The following is a 21,713-nucleotide window of genomic DNA, read 5'->3' as shown; positions in this document are numbered from 1 at the left end:
ACTGGCAACTCAGAGCTATTCAGAGTCGTCCAGCCGAGAAGATTGGCTGCATTACTCCTTTCAAACAGAACCCGGTGAACCAAGTAATGTCAGCTGAATCTAATGGCCCCAAGATTCCCTGCGTCTCGGTTCAATTTAAAGAATCAGTATTTAAAGGGCACTGCCTGTAGTTTGGTGGAAACAGTCAATATCCATCCTTTACTAAAGAATAAGAAGCATCCTTACTGCACTAGCCTGTAAAATTACATCCTTGTCATGTTTAGTGCTGCTTCATGGAAGGAAGCTCTGTTGCCTAGTTAGCTGCTGCCGTCAGTGTTTATTCCAGCGCATTCTGAACACAATTACATTCTGCTCCTTCAGAAGTTGCGGAAAAGCAGATTTAATTATTGACTGCCCGGGGTCCCTTTAAGACAAATCATGAGTGGCGTTGCAGGATTGCCAGTTGTAATTGCAGAAACAAGGCATGCGGGGGCAGGAAGGTTTCTAGTTCAGTCCCCAGTCAGTGTGGTGAGCTGACCTTGGAGATGAGCTGGGGGTTCCAGTGATTGGGGTCTTGCAGGGTAATCACTGTGTGCTCAACGTGATGTCTCTGAGTGTGTGCACGTATGTCCACAATCTGAACCCCACTGTGAATCCCCCTCTCCGCCCTCTTCTCCCACCCTCCCCCCATCCACTACACCTTGTTGGTGTGAGAGTACCGACCTGAAACGTCACCTATCCATGTTCTCCACAAATGCTGCCTGACCCGCTGAGTTACTCCAGCACTCTGTGAAACGTCACCTATCCATGTTCTCCACAGATGATGCCTGACCCACTGAGTTACTCCAGCACTCTGTGAAACGTCACCTATCCATGTTCTCCACAGATGCTGCCTGACCCACTGAGTTATGGTGCAGCAGCATCTATGGAGCGAAGGAAATAGGCAACGTTTCGGGCCGAAACCCTTCTGGAAATAGGCAACGTTTCGGGCCGAAACCCGGAAGGGTTTCGACCCGAAACGTTGCCTATTTCCTTAGCTCCATAGATGCTGCTGCACCCGCTGAGTTACTCCAGCACTCTGTGAAACGTCACCTATCCATGTTCTCCACAGATGCTGCCTGACCCACTGAGTTACTCCAGCACTCTGTGAAACGTTAGTCTCTCTAAAGTAAACTACACTACCCCACTCTAAACTCCGGCTCTGTGGCTTTAGTGGATCTGATCTTCCGCAGCAGGGTGTGACAGGGAGATATCTCTCACCCTGCTGGCCAGCTCCAGCTGCCCAGATTACACATCACCTTCACCGTGCAGCTGAGTGGGGAATGAACCGCTGAGCATCGCATCAGGCCGTGCGTGTGAATGTTGTGGGCTGCGTGCGGGATAGTGTTGGTCACGGTGAAACAGTGTTGTGAATCTGGATGACAGGAACTGATCCATCATTGGCCCTGATGCTGAGGGATAGTCGTGTCGTGCAGTATCTGCAGCCCACAGTGCATGAGGATTTGGAGAGGCATTCACTGACTCGCATGTCGCTCATGCACGAGTGATCAATGAGGCTTTGCAGCACTGCATCGGTTCCTCAGCGACTGCACCGCTCTCTTCACAACACGGTTTGGGAACATCTCTGTCCAAGACTACAAGAAATCGCAGTGAATTGTGGACGCAGCCCAGACCATCACACAAACCTCCCTTCCATTGACTCCATCTACACCTCACGCTACCTCGACAAGGCCAGCAGCATAATCAAGGACCAGTCTCACCCCAGTCACTCCCTCTTCTCCCCTCTCCCATCGGGCAAAAGGTACAGAAGTGTGAAAACGCACACCTCCAGATTCAGGGGCAGTTTCTTCCCGGCTGTTATCAGGCAACTGAACCATCCCACCACAACCAGAGAGCAGTCCTGACCTCCCATCTACCTCATTGGTGACCATCAGACTATCCTTGATTGGACTTTGCTGGCTTTACCTTGCACTAAACGTTATCCCCTATCATGTATCTGTACACGGTGGACGGCTCGAAGGGCCGAATGGCCTATTCCTGCACCTATTTCCTATGTTTCTATGTATAGTCTTTGCGCTGACTGGTTGGCACGCAACAAAAGCTTTTCATTGTAACTCGGTACACGTGACAATAAACTGCAAACTGGAACTGAACTGTGAGCAGGTCTTGTCTAGAGCTCCATGTGACACCTATCTAGTAAACCACACTTCATACCTTTGTCCCTTGCACCAAGTCCATTAAACGGATGTGGAGAGGATGTTTCCACTAGTGGGAGAGTCTAGGACCAGAGACCATAACCTCAGAATAAAAGGACATTCATTTAGAAAGGTGATGAGTAGGAATTGTTTTCGACAGAGGGTGGTGAACCTGTGGAATTCATTGTCTTGGAGCAAGGGTTCCCGATCCAGGGGGGAGGGGTACATTTCGCCTACCTAGGGGGCAAATTTGTTGATTGTGGATTTGTACATATTTGTTCTCATTGACTGAGTGTGTTTAGCTGTAGTATACCGGTATCTGTTCATCATTAGTTGTTCATAAATAAGTGGAATAACATTGTTGCGTGCTATTAAAGTTGCGGGGGATAAAACGGGGCGACCCCCCCCCTCCCTTCCCCTCCCACCCACACTACCATGATTGAGGGTTGGGAACCCCTGGTATAGAGGGGTGTGGAGGCCAAGTCAGTGGGTGATTTAAAGTGGAGATTGACAGGTTCTTGTAAGGGTGGCAATGGTTACAGAGAGAATGGGGTTGAGGGGGAAAGATCGATCAGCCATGAACGTACTCGTTGGGCCAAATGGCCTGACTCTGTCCCGATGATTTATGAACATGTAATCCCTCTGGTACAGGTCAAAACATTTGTCAATACATTCTGCCATTGTTGTGCTCTTTAATCTGTCTCACCCCCCCCACCCCCCCTCTCCACCCCTCCCTCTCCGCCCCCACCCACACCCCTCCACCCCCCCCTCTACACACCCCCAACCAACACCCACACCACCCCACCCCCCACCCCTCCACCCCCAGCCCCTTCCCTCCACTCCCACCCCCTTTCACTAGCATGATTGAATGGTGGAATAGACTTGATGGGTCGAATGGCCTCATTCTGCTCCTATCACATATGACGTTATGGTGAGGGTCATTCAGTTTGGGGGACAGTAAAGCGAGCGGCTCGACAGGTGACCATGCGACGTCCCCACGAACAATGGGGATGAACCGTGTTGGCGGCCAGTGTTGCAACATGGAGGTGAGGAGAGCAGCGAGAGAGAGAGGGCTGATCAGGTGGCAAACTGACTGGCTAATCACACATCACCATACGGTGCACTTACCCACAGGGGAACTCAGCAGGGAACCAGGGTTTGACTTGGAGTTGATTGCTAATTTAATTAACACTGTCTATAAACGCTACCTTCCTACATTGCAGATGTTAGCAAGTGTGTGTGTGGAACCTGCCAGCATTCATGGGCTGCTGATTAACCTGAATCACCTTCTGTTCTCTCCAGGTGATGTCCAGTTCTACCTGAACCCCACCCATCTCTCGATCGTCATTGTAATGAGCTGGATCAGCCCCCACATCAACCCTTGGCATTAGGTAAGAGTTTTACCGGGTTGGATAATTACTGCTGTAATTTCCTCATTGCAGGCTTTGGTGAATCACGCTTTCTGCTCCTGTGAGTTAGTCCACACTGGGCAGGTTTTGTCCATAAACCCTTTGGAAACCCTACACCTGTTCTTTGCAGTATTGGCGTATAATCTCAAAGTCACCTATTTAATGTAAATAAGTCGACGACCTGAAATAATATCCGAGATTTCAGACCAATTTTGAGTGTTCATGTTGCTGAACTGGAACTTGCAGTTATTTTGTTGAACATTTTTTCAGTTGACTCCAATTCAGTTTATTGTCACGTGTACCGAGGTTCAGTGAAAAGCTTCTGTAGCGTGCAAACCAGTCAGCGGAAAGTCTATACATAATTATAATGGAGCCATTTACAGTGTACAGATACAGGGTAAAGGGAATAACGTTTAGTGCAAGGTAAAGCCAGTAAAGTCCGATCAAAGTTAGTCCCGAGTGTCTCCAATGAGGTAGACAATAGTTCAGGGCTATTCTCTAGGTGTTGGCAGGATGGTTCATTTCACCCAATAAATTTCACTCAGGCAAAATCATCAATGCATATCAGTCACTGTGTTTAAATCGGGTTATTTGTATGTTTGAGAAAACTCAATGAAGGGACAGGCTGCCTGGAAACGGCAAGTACCAAGGAAATGAACAAAGAGGTAATCACATTAGACTGGTCAGTTGCCAACCTAGCTTAGTTTCTCAATGCCCAATAATATTATCGTTTAGCATCCTGTGTCTACCCTGTTATGAAATCTGTAGAACATTTTGTCCCATCTAATGTTCATTGTATTTGGAGTTTGGAGATAGATCCGCTAATTTCACATTCCCATGACCAATTGTATGCAAAGCGCTCAAATAAAGTCCAGGAAAAAGTAATCGCCTCATCTTCCTCCGGGTCTGGCCTGTTGTACATTCCCAGATGTGTTTGCCTTGCCAGTGATACCAACTCTATGCTTCTCTCCTTTAAGGAACAGTTACAACATGTGGCTTTCACCAAACCATTGGTCATCAATCTCGAAACCTTGTGTGTGAAATGTTGTTTGATGATGTACTTTGGGGCATCCACTTTGTCAAATGTATTATAACAGAATGTAGATTGCAACTGTTCAAATATCTGTCATTAAGTGTCACGCTGATGGGGACCCCATTTCATTGGACCTGAAATTAAGTGGAGGATATTTTTACCACATTTAGTGCTAAGTGTCTCAATGAATGTTCCAAGTGGGAAGATTGCCCTGACTTCCTCGTTGGTATCTCCTACCAGAATCTTACTAACATTCAGCAAATGTTTGGTCGTTAATTCTGTTAATTGTTGGAGATACCTTTCCGAGTTGAAGATTTATCTTGGTGATGGAGGTGATTTGGAAACAGGTCTTTGTGTTATGGAGTACTCACCCCTCCCCCTCATCCAGTTGTTCTCCCTCCTTCACTTGCTCCATCCATTCATCATCCACCTCTCCCTACCCCATGCACCACATTCATTCTCTTCATTCTGCCTACAAACTCTATCCTTTCTACTACATGTCACTCTTGTGCAGTGAACTATCCTCTCTCTTCAGATTCCTCATTCCCACCCTTTGTTCTTCTCCACTCATCACCTCCAGCCTCAGTCACCATCTCCACCAGCCTCACCCCCGATCAGAACCTCCTTGCCTGAAACCACCCCTCACATGCCAACTCTTGCTCTATCCCTGTCCCACACATGCCAACTCTTGTCGTTCCCCGTCCCACACATGCCAACTCTTGCCATACCCGTCCCACACGTGCCAACTCTTGCCGTTCCCCTGTCCCACACGTGCCAACTCTTGCTATATCCCTGTCCCACACGTGCCAACTCTTGCCGTTCCCCCGTCCCACACATGCCAACTCTTGCCGTTCCCCCGTCCCACACGTGCCAACTCTTGCCGTTCCCCTGTCCCACACGTGCCAACTCTTGCTATATCCCTGTCCCACACGTGCCATCTCTTGCCATACCTGTCCCACACGTGCCAACTCTTGCCGTTCCCGTCCCACACGTGCCAACTCTTGCCGTTCCCCTATCTTTCTACCAGCTCTTTCCGCACTACTCTATCAATCTGAAAAAGGTTCCTGACCCGAGACATCCATCCATCTTCCTCCAATACTGTTTGACCTGCTGGGTTCCTCCAGCAGTTTGTGTTTAGCTCATGTCTATGTCAATAGTGCAGAGTCATAAACAAGATGTAAGCATCTGCCTCGTGAGAGAGTTGAACACATTTTATAAAGGTCTTTTTTTAACAGAAGAATGTTTTCCCTTACTGCTGTTTCATACTCGTCAATGTGAGCAACGTGGCTTGATTGATTTCTACAGCTGCGATATCAAAGCAACGCGGCTGAAGTTATATTTCAAAAACAAGGCAGCCACAAGAAAGCGACATTTGCCCTGACCTTTGTGCAATCTGCTGCTTCAATTGGCAATATAATTGGCAATATTAATCAGTAATATTCAATATTACTCACAATGCAAAGAACATGGAATATAAACATAGATTGTTTGAATACATCTTTGATGCAAAGGAAGAGAAGATATTCTTCAACATGTCCCCCTTGCCAACCAATGGCCAACACCTCTCATGCACCCCTCAATCACGCCTCACCTCAGGCGTTTATCTGCCTGCCAGTATCTGTATTGATGTTCAACACTTCACCGGCGATCCCTTACACCTTGACCATGTCCGATGTTCAACCCTTTTACAAATCATTTTCATTTTCTTTGGTCCTGACATTTGAACCCATCACCAAAGTAAAACAAAAATGTTTTAATTCCTTTCACACCTCAACAATCTCCTTCTACAATGTGTCCTGTAATTGTAATTAATTTAGTGAAGTGCCAATATCCCTGTCTGTAAAGTCTGAAAACTGAGGGGGGATCTTAAGGGGTTGGACAGGCTAGATGCAGGAAGATTGTTCCCGATGTTGGGGAAGTCCAGGACAAGGGGTCACAGTTTAAGGATAAGGGGGATATCTTTTAGGACCGAGATGAGAAAAACATTTTTCACACAGAGAGTGGTGAATCTCTGGAATTCTCTGCCACAGAGGGTAGTTGAGGCCACAGTTCATTGGCTATATTTAAGAGGGAGGTAGATGTGGCCCTTGTGGTTAAAGGGATCAGGGGGTATGGAGAGAAGGCAGGTACGGGATACTGAGTTGGATGATCAGCTATGATCATATTGAATGGGGGTGCAGGCTCGAAGGGCCGAATGGCCTCTACTCCTGCACCTATTTTCTATGTTTCTATATATTCATCTCCTTTAGATCTGCATTGCCTGAGCACAGGTGTTGTCAAGAGAACTTTTTATCAGCAATCCATGCAGGAAGGTGCAAAACATGGTTGTGACCCTTTCTCACTGACCCCTGACCACTGACCACTGGCCACTGAGCACTGACCACTGAGCCTGGTCTTTCACAGGCAGAAGCTAGAAAGTCATTGTGTTCTATTATATTTGTGTGCGATGTTTATTTCAGCGTAATCGGCTGAGGGCCGTCTCTGATGACAAATTAACTTTTAATTTTAATTAAATTTAATAATTATTCATTCCACCACTGTCATTTTTATTCTTGTATTTTATTCTTGTCTTGGTCTACTTTAGCTTGTTTTTATTTTCTATTCTTTTTAATGACTGTTTTTAATTGCTTTTGATTGCTTTTTAATGCTTCGTGTAAAACACTTTGAATTGCCTTGTTGCTGAACTGTCCTGTATAAATACACTTGCTTGCTTGCTTTTCTGAGCCCAACTCAGTGTCAGTCTCAGGGTGAGTATCGCCCACTTGACTCACAAATGGGTGAGGAGGAAGGAACTGCAGATGCTGCTTTACACTGAAGATAGGCACAAAATGCTGGAGTAACTCAGCGGGTCAGGCAGCATCTCTGAAGAGAAGGAATAGGTGACATTTTGGGTCGAGACCCTTCTTCAGTCCCATTTGAGCTGAAGACCATTCTGAAGAAGAATTTAAAACGTCACCTATCCATGTTCTCCACAGATGCTGCCTGACCCACTGATTTACCCAGCACTCTGTGTGTGACTCCGAGCTGCGATAGGTGCAGGGTTTAAAGCTCCCTTCATTCAGTGCCAACACAGAGCCTCAGCTTGAATCCCATCTACACTATTTCATCTCCAAGCAGGATTCTCACTCTGGTGGTCTGATGCTCATTCCTATTAGCTACTGAATCAGGACTGGTGCTTTATCAGTTCTGCTGGAGGATAACCATGGCAACAGGGTTCCTGGTGGATGTATATTGATCACAATGCATGCGGCTCTGTGACAAATGCCTCGAGCTTCACATCACTATTTTCAGTAGAAATGTTGATTCCTTTTATGTCGGCAATGCTTCCCTCACTTCAACACTTCCTGTGTTGATGCAAGAAGCCTTTCAGAACCGCTCCCTTCCCCTTCAGGTGCCAGCCTCACTCAAGACTCAACGATTCACGCAATGTGCCTTCAAGGAAAGTGTACTATCTTCTGATCTTGCGCTACTTTCTGCTATTAAATGCCAATTCTTTATTAAGAGTTTTCAAACTCATTTGATATTTACCCTTGTGAAGTATGTGACAGGGATAAACAAAGGCATTTCAGCTGGAGCTTGAGTTGTGTTCCAAAAATCAATGTTCAATGTCAACCGATCTGTGGCACAAGACGCCTCTGAACATCAGCAGCTCTTTTACTGCAGGTCTAAACTGCCATCGTGTTTCACAGAGGAATTATCAAACAGGCTTTGACAACAGCAGCAGCAGAACAGCATAATGAGGGCAGTGGCCAAAGGGTTGGTCAAAAACAAATGGGTCCTGGGCGGCGACTCCAAAACCCAAGGACGTGGCAATGAAAGGCATTGCTGCTACTAGTGGAGTAAATGTTTCATCAGCCAAGAGTGGCCAGGATTACTAGGGCAGGACTTGCACAGAGCCCTGGAGAAGAGCTGTGGGATTGTAGGTGCATGGTTCCCTGCTAGTGTTGCACCACATGGACAGTGTGGACAAGGAGGCGTGTGGTATACGTTCCTTCATTGAGTACAAACGTTGGGACTTTTGTCAAGACCATGTGGGCAGATTGACCATCTGAATCCTGGAGTCCAGACTTCAGGGAACTCTAGACTTCTGGCCAGTTGGATGTGTGCTTTCCTCCGTCTTCATTCCCCCTGCTATCACTGGCCGGTTTGGAGGTGAATGTGAGGCTGTTTAGCTGAACTCCTCACCAAGAGATGGTTGTGTCACAGTTTTGGTGATTGACAGATTGTGAACAAGGCTGCCAATGAGTGTGGAATATCTCACTCGCCCTCTCACACCACCAACAGGATAAGGGGACGAATTAAACTAATTTGGCGCACGGTGGTGCAGCAGTAGAGTTGCTGCCTCACGGAGCCAGAGACACGGGTTCGATCCTGATCACAGGTGCTGTCTGTACGGGGTTTGTACGTTCTCCCCGTGACCTGCGTGGGTTTTCTCTGAGATCTTTTTCTCCCACACTCCAAAGACGTGTAGGTCTGTATGTTAATTGGCTTGGTATAAATGTAAATTGTCCCTAGTGTGGGATAGTCTTAGTGTGCAGGGATTACTGGTCGACACGGACTCGGTGGGCCGAAGGACCTGTTTCCGAGCTGTATCTCTAAAAAAACCCGACTCTTCAGAATGCTAAGGGTTAAGAACTTTACTGGTTGGGTTTATGTGAAACATGAAAGCTGAGCGATACTGTATGAAGATGGGATTCAGTTTTAGTTTTGGTTTTAAAATCGTGGCTGAGTTTATTTAAATGTAGTTTTCACTCAGCTGTGACATTGATAATTATCATCCAGATAATTGCCCCATTACTGTGTTTCTGCCTCTACAAAACACTAATTATTTCTCAATCACTTAGCTAGAGTGTGAAGCCACAATTCCTGTTAGTTCAACTGATTTCATTTCATTTGGAGCAGCTCTCCGCAATTGCATTAAAGCAGGGACCAAGTGGGAGAAGTGGCAGCCAAGGTCACAAGTGAAGAATGGGCTCTTCAGTCCAGGCACTAAGTGTCTGCCAGCATCACTGGACAACAGCCAAGCTGAACCACAGGAGGGAGATGGAAGTTTGCATTCATACAGAAAGTTACCCGTGGCCATGGCCAATGCAGTAGTACAGCTTCAAGAGACAATAGGTGCAGGAGTAGGCCATTCGGCCCTTCGAGCCAGCAACACCATTCAATGTGATACTGAGTTGGATGATCAGCCATGATCATATTGAATGGCCTCGAAGGGCCGAATGGCCTACTCCTGCACCTATTTTCTATGTTTCTATGTTTCTATGATCATGGCTAATCATCCCCAGCTGCTGCCTCACAGCTCCAGAGGCCCAACTTTGACCTAGTATCGTCTGTAGAGTCTGCATGCCTTCCCTGTTAATGTTTGGGTTTCCTCCCACACCCCAAGATGTGATGATTGGTAGACAAATTGGTCACTCTAAATCTGTAGGTGGAATCTGGTGTGCAGAATAATGTCGGAAATACATGGACAAGTGTTTGCTGTAGTCTCAATGGGCCAAAGGGCCTGTTTCCATGCTACATCTGTCCATGACTCTAACATCTAGATTTGACACATATACATCATATGATGTGACAAATTGAATTGAATTGAATTTCCTTTATTGTCATTCAGACCTTTCAGTCTGAACGAAATTTCGTGCCTGCAGTCATACATACAATAATACAATAATAGACAACAGAACAGACAGTAAACACAAATTAACATCCACCACAGTGAGTCCACCAAGCACCTCCTCACTGTGATGGAGGCAAAATCTTAGGGTTACTGTCTCTTCCCTCCTCTTCTCCCTCTGCGCTGAGGCGATTCCCCACCGGGCGATGGTAAATCAGTCCCGCGGCTCACCGAGCTCCGCGAACGGGCCGGTTCAAACACCGCGGCCCGGGGTGGTCGAAGCTGCCGCCCTCCAGTCCAGCGGACGCAGCTGTTGACGACGTCGTCCACTGGCCCGCGGCCGAACCCCGGACTCAGGCCACGGCCGCCAGAACGCCGTCTCAGCCACCGGAGCACCGTTCCAGCACGTACTTCCAGAACCCACAATCCATGTACTTCAAGAGTTTGGAATGCTGAAGATCAGAATGTTATGCATGCGTTTCAGATCCTGCTCCTTGTCATATTGTAAACACTGTCCCTGGGTTTCACCACAAGGGTTCTGTAAATGTTCAATGCTTTAGCTATTGTGTGCTGATAGGAAGATGCCAGCTTCAAATATACTGCAGGAATGTCAAAGTCGTTTTAATCCATGTCCCGGAAGAATTTGGATGAGAGACTAATCCAGCATTTGTACGACACCTTATCACACTTTGCAGAACCCTCCCCCAAAGTGCCTGAGAAAGAACAAATCACTTTGCACGGACTATGTGTAAAATGAATCGCAAGGAATTGATTATTTTTATTTGGTTTCCTTGCAATTAAAGTGATGAATTTTTCTTACAAATGGCACCAAATATGTGATTAACGACCCACTTAATTATGAAAAAAGAACGGCAATATGAGACATAACAGGACTCCTCCGGCTGTTATTTTTCCACAAAGACCAGACACACAAACAGTTGCCAGTCCAAGGGCCATGTATGGGCAGCAGGTAGCTTCAATATTCTTCATTGCCACAATTCTTTTGGTCCTATAATGAGGAAAATGTTGCAATTATGCAAATTTATATTAAAATCAGAACCTTTGTTTGCACTTTTGCAGATAAAAGGAACTTATTGTTGAGTTGAGGATCTTGCAGCGTTGAAACAGGCCCTTCGGCCTAACTCGTTCATGCTGACCAAGATGCCCATCTACATCTGTACCATTTGCCCGTGTGTAGGAAGGAACTGCAGGTGCTGGTTTAAACCAAAGATAGACACAGAATGCTGGAGTAACTCAGCGGGACAGGCAGCATCTCTGGAGAGAATTAATGGCTGACATTTCGGGTTGAGACCCTTCTTCAGTCTGAGTCTGGGCAGTCTGAAGAAGGGTCACCCATTCATCTTTCCAGAGACCCTGCCTGTCCCGCTGAGTTACTCCAGCATTCTGTGTCTACCATTTGCTGATCTTTGGCCCATGAATCATTCCTATCCATGTATCTGTTAAATGTTGTTATGGTCCCAGCCTCAGCTGCTAGCTAGCAGCTCGTTCCACATATGCACCACTCTCTGTATGAAAACATTACCATGTAGCTCCCTTTTAAACCTTTAAACCTACTCTCCTAAAGCCAATGCACTCTAGTTTTGGATCTCCCCACCCTGGGAAAGAGTTTGTGTACTTGCCTTATCTGTGCCAACATTGATCATTCAATTCAATTGATTACCAATAGTTAAGACGTTCCTACAGACCACCTTGTCCAACAGCATCTCAAAGCCGCACAGACGATCAAGGAGGAAGGTGTCCCGATCCGAAACATCACCTATCCATGTTCATCACAGATGCTGCCTGACCCGCTGAGTTACTCCAGCACTCTGTGAAACGTCACCTATCCATGTTCCCCACAGATGCTGCCTGACCCGCTGAGTTACTCAAGCACTCTGTGAAACGTCACCTATCCATGTTCCCCACAGATGCTGCCTGAGTTACTCCAGCTGAGTCCACCTATCCATATAGCAGGCTGCTTGTGTCTATCTTCGGTTTAAACCAGCATCTGCAGTTCCTTCCTACACAAGTAGGAAGCCACTCCAGCTTTGCACAAGGAACTATGTGATAACAGCCAGATAGCGGGGCAGATGTTCTTGGACGTGATGGTTTTATCCGCCTAATGAGATGAATGCAGGGACTGTGAGCCGGATATGTGGCTTCCCAATCTGGTTCACTTCTGTCCAAACAGACAGTGTAGCCCTTGGGCTGGGCAAGCTGCAGACAGCTGCCCAGTGCCTGAGCCAAGTTAGCTCCGTCTAAATACACCAGCCCATCAACATTAATTGGTGTAAATAGCTGGCAAGTGGACAATATTCAGTTCATTCAAATGCATTTAATTTTTTTAAGCCTGTGCGAATATTTGTGATTTTTGTTAATTGCCTCAATCTTTCAAGCTTTTATATTCCCCTCGTAGACCCAGGGAATAACCCTCCTAAACCTTTCCTGAGATGCAGCTGATCACTTTCCTGCCATTAGTGGATTATTCCTTGATCAATGAAATCCTGAGCGGTAGACTCACTCAGCAGGAACTTCGATCAATGTCTCATCCAGTAGAACGTTCAGGATTCTTTCCGTCACCCAGGTCGATTGTGAACATTTTTAATGAATTGTCCATAACCAATTATCCCGCACACTCACTCAACTCCTGATTCTACAAGGTGGCACGGTGGTGCAGCGGGTAGAGCTGCTGCCTCAGCGCCAGAGATCCGGGTTCCATCCCGACCACGGGTGTACGGAGTTTGCACGTTCTCCCCGTGACCTGCGTGGGTTTTCTACGGGTGCTCCCATTTCCTCCCACACTCCAAAGACGTGCAGGTTTGTAGGTTAATTGGCTTGTTATAAGTGTAAATTGTCCCTCGTGTGTGTGTGTGTAGGATAGTGTTAGCGTGCGGGGATCGCTGGTTGGTGCGGACTCGATGGGCCTGTCTCTGTGCTGTATCTCTAAACTAAACTAATCAACTGCGTTAGTCTAGATGGAGGAGATATAACTACGCCAAGAATCGCCACCACGTCCAGTGTTTGCTCTTTCAACAAATCAATCCTGTCTTCTCCACCAATGGTCTAAAGCTCCACCTCTGACAGTCACATCCTCCCACAGTCAGGGCCACAATGTTGTGTTGGGGCCTCTTTCAAATAGGTTGAGACCAGCTCACTTCCACCAGGTTGGGAACGAGCTGCCGTTGGAGGTAGTTGAGGCAGGAACTAAGTGATGGGCCGAATGGCCTAATTCTACTCCTATCAAGTCTACTCCGCCATTCAACCATGGTTGATCTATCTCTCTCTCTTAGCCCCATTCTCCTGCCTCTATCCATAACCCCTGACACCCGCACTAATCAAGAAGACTATCGCATAGTTTAAGGGCAGGTGGAACTAGTGTAGATGGGATATTTTGGTCGGTCCGGGGAAGTTGGGCCATAGATTGGGCCATGTTGGCCGGCGTGGGCAGGTTGGGCTGAAGGGCCTGTTTCCACACTGTATCACTCTGTGACTAGTGTAGATGGGACATGTTGGTCGGTGTGGGCAGGTTGGGCTGAAGGGCCTGTTTCCACACTGTATCACTCTGTGACTAGTGTAGATGGGACATGTTGGTCGGTGTGGGCAGGTTGGGCTGAAGGGCCTGTTTCCACACTGTATCACTCTGTGACTAGTGTAGATGGGACATGTTGGTCGGTGTGGGCAGGTTGGGCTGAAGGGCCTGTTTCCACGCTGGGTGGCTCAGTCTATGACTCAATAATCAAATGGCATTTCTAGTGTGGAGATCAGCAACGGAGAATCAGGAGAAGCAGGCCATTGTTTACAAACTCTTTCAGGACATTTAAGCCTTTGTTTGATGCTCCTCTTATTACCTTTCCACTAATTTGTATTTATTTAAATATTTTGCATAATAATACAAATCTAAAGATCTCATTACAATGATTGAAGGAGATTTTAGTTTAGTCACTGGGTATTTTAAATACATTAAAGGGCCTGTCCGACTGCCGGCATCATTGACTGACGTATGATGGGGCATGATGATGTATGATGTGGCGTGATGACATATGATGGGGCGTGATCACGTATGATGTGGCGTGATGATGTATGATGTGGCGTGATCACATAGAAACATAGAAATTAGGTGCAGGAGTAGGCCATTCGGCCCTGAGCCTGCACCGCCATTCAATATGATGTGGCCCTCTCAATCTTCTAAATGTGGCGAGTATAAACCAAGTCTATCCAGTCTGGCGTGATGACAGTCCTGACATGGCGTGGAATCACGTATGATGTACCGTCTCTGCATGACGTATGGCATAATGTCCTTCCTCAGATTTGTAGACCAAAACTGTACGCAATACTCCAGGTGTGGTCTCACCAAGACCCTGTGCAACTGCAGTAGAACCTCTCTGTTCCTATACTCAAATCCTTTTGCAATGAAAGCTAACATACCATTCGCTTTCTTTACTGCCTGCTGCACCTGCATGCCTACCTTCAATGATGGTGTACCATGACACCCAGGGGGCGCTGATCTCCCCCTTTGATGGGGCGTGATGACGTATAATAGTCTGCTTTCCGTGATGACCAAATGGATGGGGCGTGATCCACGTATACTGATGGGCCAAACATGACTCACCCAGCCTATCCAAGTCATGATGCAGTCGTGATGATCCTCCTGATGCTAACACTGCCCCCCAGCTTAGTGTCATCCGCAAACTTGGAGATATGGCCTTCAATTCCCTCATCCAGATGATTAATATATATTGTAAATAGCTGGGGTCCCAGCACTGAGCCTTGCGGTACCCCACTAGTCACTGCCTGCCATTGTGAAAAGGACCCGTTTACTCCTACTCTTTGCTTCCTGTTTGCCAGCCAGTTCTCTATCCACATAATGATGGGGCGTGATTGTGCTTTAAGTTTGTGATAATCTCGTGGGATTGTCGAAAGCCTTCTGGAAGTCCAGATGACCACATCCACTGGTTCTCCCCTATCCACGCTACTAGTTACATCCTCGAAAAATTCTATAAGATTCGTCAGACATGATTTACCTTTCGTAAATCCATGCTGACTTTGTCCAATGATTTCACCACTTTTCAAATGTGCTGCTATCCCATCTTTAATAACTGACTCTAGCAGTTTCCCCACTACCGATGTTAGACTAACTGGTCTGTAATTCCCCATCACGTATGATGTGGCGTGATGATGTATGATGTGGCGTGATGACGTATTGACGCGCGGTGTTTCCTAAAGTGTCGCAACATTTTTGTTGTCGCCGCTGGATTTTGAAATGTACAAAATCTTTTGGCAACCCTGATATGACGCCAGCAGTCCCCGAAAAATGGCCAAGTGGGACAGCCCCTTTAAACATAGAAACATAGAAATTAGGTGCAGGAGTAGGCCATTCGGCCCTTCGAGCCTGCACCGCCATTCAATATGAACATGGCTGATCATCCAACTCAGTGTCGTAACATGCCTTTCTGTAGTACCCGCTGGATTTTGAAAGGTACAAAACTCCCTCTTTATAGCAACCCTGAACTGACGCCAGCAATACCCCTGTGGCAGAGAGGCCAAGTGGGACACTCCCCTTGAAAAAGTCTCAAGTCCACTGCTGTGAGTCAACCTATTAAACATCAGCTTGTGCTTTTGTGACAAGGTAAAAGGTGTGATCACTGGGAACTTTTGCCAACCGGCAGGGAATGCCGGCACGCTGTATGTAACCAAAGCCACTCACCGCACCAGTCGGGGAACAACAAGCCTGCTACTGATGGATACACTGCACGGGAGGAATTGTAACCAAGCCGATCCAGGCTTATAGCAATGCACATTTCCAATGCAAGCCTGTGTCAGGATCAGGATGGTGTTAAAGGGAGCCCAGACTGACCAGACACAGGCAGGCCAAAGCTCAGGCTAATGACATGATAGCCCCAGGCAGAGACAGGCAGCACAGTCCACGATTACACTTGCAATGTTCCCAACACAACTTCTTCAGTCCCATTATTCAACAAAAATAGGCACTGAATTTGCGGGGGTAGGGTCTTGGAGACATTTGTATACAATCTTTGTTATGTTGGATAAGTCATCATCACCGCCATATTATGAGCTCAGACGCAAATTGTGGGAGTAACAAAAATTTGTTTCAGTTTGAGACTCTTCTTCAGACTCACCTGAAACTTCACCCATTCTTTCTCTCCAGAAATGCTGCCGGTCCCACTGAGTTACCCCAGCATTTTGTGTCTGTGTCTTCGATTTAAACCAGCATCTTCAGACGCAAGATTACGAGTTTGTCAGCAATTGGTAATATTCTCCAGACATCCATATTTTGCATTGCTGATGGTATTTGATGTGGATCTAGTTTGGTTTCACGACATTCATATTCTCCATCGTTCTCTCTTAATCTTCTTCAAACACAAAGTCATTTCAGCAGCTTGTGCTTTCTTGCCCATATCTGTCAGCTATTATCTGGCACGATCGGAAAATGATTTTCTTCTCTCCGGGCAGTGTTTTATTGATATCAACACTGAGGGAGCATCTGCAATGTGTGAAAATCTCCCTGCAGTTGGTTTTATTTCATTAACAGTATATTTCATGAGAAGTCTGTGTGAAAAGGCAAACCCAATTATACAAGGTATAAAATATATTGAGGGGTGGGGGTTTGTGGGACAGGGGGGTATTTTAAAGATGAGTGCATTTGGGTATCGGGTTACAGGGTATAGAGTAAATGGTGAATCTGTGGAATTAATTGCCACAGGTAGTTGTGGAGGCCATGTCATGGGTTTTATAACGTGGTGATTGACAGGTTCTTGATCAGTGCGGGTATCTAAGGTTTTTGGGAGAATATAGGAGAATGGGGTTGAGAGGGAGAGATAGATCAGCCATGAATGAATGGCGGAGTAGACTTGATGGGTCAAATGGCCTCATTCTGCTCCTATGATCTTAAATTGGGTTCTGGAAACTGAAATGATAACGGAACATTTTGTCAATGGGGTTCTGGTTGGAAAGAGGGAAAGGCGGATCAGATGAAGAATGTCCTTTGCCGCTCAGAGGCTGTTCATTTGTAGCTCTTTCTGTGATTATTTTCTGTGACATGATAGGGAGTTGTGAAATGTAAAGCAGAGGGTTTCCTAGATGATGTTGCTCCTTTATTTTTCACCTGTCGGCTGCCTGGTTGCCTCAGCTACGAGGGTTCATGTCCCAATGAAGGACATTGGGGCAGGATTCAGGCCAATGCCTTGAGAGAGTTCTTTATTGTTGTTTATCAAGGTCGCCTCCAAGTCATCCATAAAATGTCACATGTTTGGAGGCATTTTGGACCAGTAATGCCTGGCTGATTCTAATCAATTGCCTTCAATGCCTCATGAGATGAATGTGCCTCCTCTGTGATATTGAATAGTAAGTCTGCTCAACTCAGCAAGACTTTTGTTAAATATTCTACAACTGCTCCAATGTCTCAGATCAGTAATGTAGAAAAAACTGTTTAAACTCCACATGACTAAGCCATGATTGTATCTATTGGAAACTGCAAGTTCAGAGATAATGGGAAAAAGATAGGCTCACCTACGATGACTTCCATGTTTCATAATCACACTGTCCTTCACAACAATAAACAATCCTCATTTATAACCTGGTGAGCGAGCAAGACTCAGGAGAAAGTAGCAATCATCATCAATCTATAATCATTCACTGAACAATAACCTTTGGAAAATCAGATGAGTTTTTACAAAACTCTCCCACGGCGCTCCACAGGTTCAGAGATGTAGAAAAACAGGAGCAGAACTAAAGTCACGAGGCACAGAGACCCTGGGCCATTCACCGACCCTGCGCCATTCAGTACAATCATGGCTCATGGCTGTGTGCTAGTGATGTAGGGGAGATCATCTTCCCACCTCTACTATTTCCTGCTCTCTTACAATAAACCACAATGACTTGTTTTCTGTCTATAAATATATCAATAGACAATAGACAATAGGTGCAGGAGGAGGTCATTCGGCCCTTCGAGCCAGCACCACCATTCAATGTGATCATGGCTGATCATCCCCAATCAGTACCCCGTTCCTGCCTTCTCCCCATATCCCCTGACCGCTATTTTTAAGAGCCCTATCTAGCTCTCTCTTGAAAGCATCCAGAGAACCTGCCTCCACCGCCCTCTGAGGCAGAGAATTCCACAGACTCACCACTCTCTGTGAGAAAAAGTGTTTCCTTGGCTCCGTTCTACAAGGCTTACTCCTTATTCTTAAACTGTGGCCCCTGGTTCTGGACTCCCCCAACATCAGGAACATGTTTCCTGCCTCTAGCGTGTCCAAACCCTTAACAATCTTATATGTTTCAATGAGATCCCTCTCATCCTTCTAAACTCCAGAGTGTACAAGCCCAGCTGCTCCATTCTCTCAGCATATGACAGTCCCGCCATCCTGGGAATTAACCTTGTAAATCTACGCTGCACTCCCTCAATTGCAAGAATGTCCTTCCTCAAATTAGGGGACCAAAACTGCACACAATACACAAGTATGATCTCACTAGGGCCCTGTACAACTGCAGAAGGACCTCTTTGCTCCTATATTCGATTCCTCATGTTATAAAGGCCAACATGCCATTCGCTTTCTTCACTGCCTTCTGTACCTGCATGCTTACTTTCATAGACTGATGAACAAGGACTCCCAGATCCCGTTGTACTTCCCCTTTTCCCAACTTGACGCCATTTAGATAGATCGAACTCTTCCTTGAATGTGACATTGGCAAGGAATGCCACAACTACAGTCTCCTGAACAAAAGCATTTCTCCTCATCTCAGTTTCAAATGTCTTATCGTGAGGCTGTTCCTGACCAGGTTCTCCTCCATGGGTAAACTTTCAGACCACGGATGTACGGTTTATTGTGTGGGAAGGATGCTGGTTTAAACTGAAGATAGACACAAAATGCTGGAGTAACTCAGCGGGACAGGCAGCATCTCTGGAGAGAAGGAATGGGTGACGTTTCAGGTCGAGACACTTCACATTACTGATGCTACCGACTTAGTAACATGAGTGAGTGGTCTGAAGAAGGGTCTCGACCCGAAACATCACCCATTCCTTCTCTCCAGAGAAGTTGCCTGTCCTGCTGAGTTACTCCAGCATTTTGTGTCTATCTTTTAGGTTCACTGATTATTGTTCCCATGTTTTTCTTTGCAGCCCCTCGTACACAGAGCCTCCACATTTAGTCACCCTTCAGTCTTCAGACCCTGTTTCATATATCTCGTTTGCCTGTGTTTGGTCCACATGCCTCTAAACCTTTCCTCTCCAAGTACCTGTCCAAATGGATTTTAAATGTTGTTATAGAACCTGCCACAACTACCTCCTCTGGCAGCTCGTTCTATATATTCACCATGCACTGTGTGAAGAAGTTCGCCTTCAGGTCTATTTTAAATCCTTTCTTTCTGCCTTACACCTCCTGCCTTTAGTTTCTAATGCCCCTTCGCTGGGAAATAATCTGTGCATTCTCCTTTCCTATGCCCCCCGTGGTTTAATACATTTATTCACCCCTCAGTCTACCACGCTTGAAGGAATTCATTCAGAGCCTCGAGTCCTAGCAACATTTTTGTCAATGTTATTTGTAATCTTCCCCACCTCAGTCGGCAGCTGGTCTGTCAGGGGGCGAGCAGAGAGAGTGGTCGAAATATTGACCCATCATATTTCAGTCATTTCATTTTCCATTATTAGTGAAGTAGAAGGAAATTCCAGTGTTTAGCTGAAAGTCGAAGCAGTTCGATCTCAATGATATCGTCAGTTATCACAAGGCCTTCATACTACTGTAGCTGGTGGACTATTATTTTCAAATATAATGAATAACAGAAACAGAGAAGGACTTAAGACAGTTGCCTAGAGACCATAGTTGTGGAAATACAGCAACTCGTATTCCTGTTGGAGGTCATGGTCATGGATCTGGAGGTCATGATGAGGTCATGATCGTGGATCTAGAGGTCATGATGAGGTCATGATCGTGGATCTGGAGGTCATGATGAGGTCATGATCATGGATCTGGAGGTCACGATGAGGTCATGATCATGGATCTGGAGGAGGTCATGATGAGGTCATGATCATTGACCTGGAGGTCATGATGAGGTCATGATTGTGGATCTGGAGGTCATGATGAGGTCATGATCGTGGATCTGGAGGTCATGATGAGGTCACGATGAGGTCATGATCGTGGCTCACTGCCTTCACAAACCCCCCTCAATGCTGCTCGCTCTTGAAGATCTCAAATTCATCAGGTCATAAACGATAGGAGCAGAATTAGACCATTTGGCCCATCAGGTCTACTCTGCCATTGAATCATGGCTGATCTAACTCTCCCTATTCTCCATTGACTTGGCCTCCACAGCCGTCTGTGACAAATAATTCCACAGGGAAATCTAGGGTTGGTTTGATTTTGGCAGCTTTGGTGATGTGATATTTTATTACCAACCAGACATGGTACATTATGGATGAAATGAGATTAAGATTATGAATGTAAACAAGGCTGTGTTTGTGAATGTTTCAGTGTGTGGATTGTGTGGTTGGAAGCCCATGTCGTGTCTCGTTGTGTACGGGGTCACCCAGGGGTCAACTTGGTCCTGTCATTCTTGCATTTGATTATTGTTTGAATATTCAAAAGGAATTGCTCTTGGATGAATGGATCAGCAGCTCAAAGATGTAAAAATAGGTCCCCAAATGCAACGGTCTGATGCTTGAGTCAAATCCAATCAAACTTGTTCCCAGGTGTTATTGAAATGCTCACTGTCAATAAAGCTTCATTGTCAACGGTGCAAGACCTTGCTTTTATTTCCACTCGACTGTAGAGAACACCAATGTTCTTTCCAATACTGTGACATGGCTTTGTGACTACAATGAGCAGGAGGATGTTAGACAAACATGGGCTTGGGCCCATGTTGGTTAGAAACATGAAACCACCAGCACATGTTGGTAGAGTCTGAGAGGTCACAGGTCATCTGTGGAGAGAGAAGCGGAGACAATGGTTCAGGTATTTCATTACTGAATAACCAATAGCACTTTGGTCCGAAGAAGGGTCCCGACCTGAAGTATCACCTGTTCTCCACAGATGCTGCCTGACCCGCTGAGTTACTCCAGCACTCTGTGAAACGTCACCTATCCATGTTCTCCACAGATGCTGCCTGACCCGCTGAGTTACTCCAGCACTCTGTGAAACGTCACCTATCCATGTTCTCCACAGATGCTGCCTGACCCGCTGAGTTACTCCAGCACTCTGTGAAACGTCACCTATCCATGTTCTCCACAGATGCTGCCTGACCCACTGAGTTATGGTGCAGCAGCATCTATGGAGCTAAGGAAATAGGCAACATTTCGGGCCAAAACCCTTCTGGAAATAGGCAACGTTTCGGGCCGAAACGTTGCCTATTTCCTTAGCTCCATAGATGTTACCCATTTCCTTAGCTCCATAGATGTTGCCTGACCCGCTGAGTTACTCCAGCACTCTGTGTCTTTCTTTGTGTAAAACCAACATCTGCAGTTCCATGTTTTA

General features: G+C 46.3%; 1 protein-coding gene across 2 annotated transcripts in view; it reads left to right on the top strand.

Moving 5' to 3' along the window:
• Positions 1–21,713, top strand: part of LOC129710954 (semaphorin-6B-like) — a 334,781-nt gene that overhangs the window by 77,591 nt on the left and 235,477 nt on the right. For both annotated transcript variants that reach the window (XM_055658270.1, XM_055658271.1), the window contains exon 2: positions 3,477–3,565. The gene's annotated coding sequence lies outside the window, so the exon portion shown is untranslated. The remainder of the gene's footprint in view (positions 1–3,476; positions 3,566–21,713) is intronic.

This window comes from Leucoraja erinacea, chromosome 29 (assembly GCF_028641065.1).
Source record: "Leucoraja erinacea ecotype New England chromosome 29, Leri_hhj_1, whole genome shotgun sequence".
NCBI classification, from domain to species: Eukaryota; Metazoa; Chordata; class Chondrichthyes; order Rajiformes; family Rajidae; genus Leucoraja; species Leucoraja erinaceus.
This window is presented reverse-complemented; position numbering and strand designations above follow the sequence as displayed.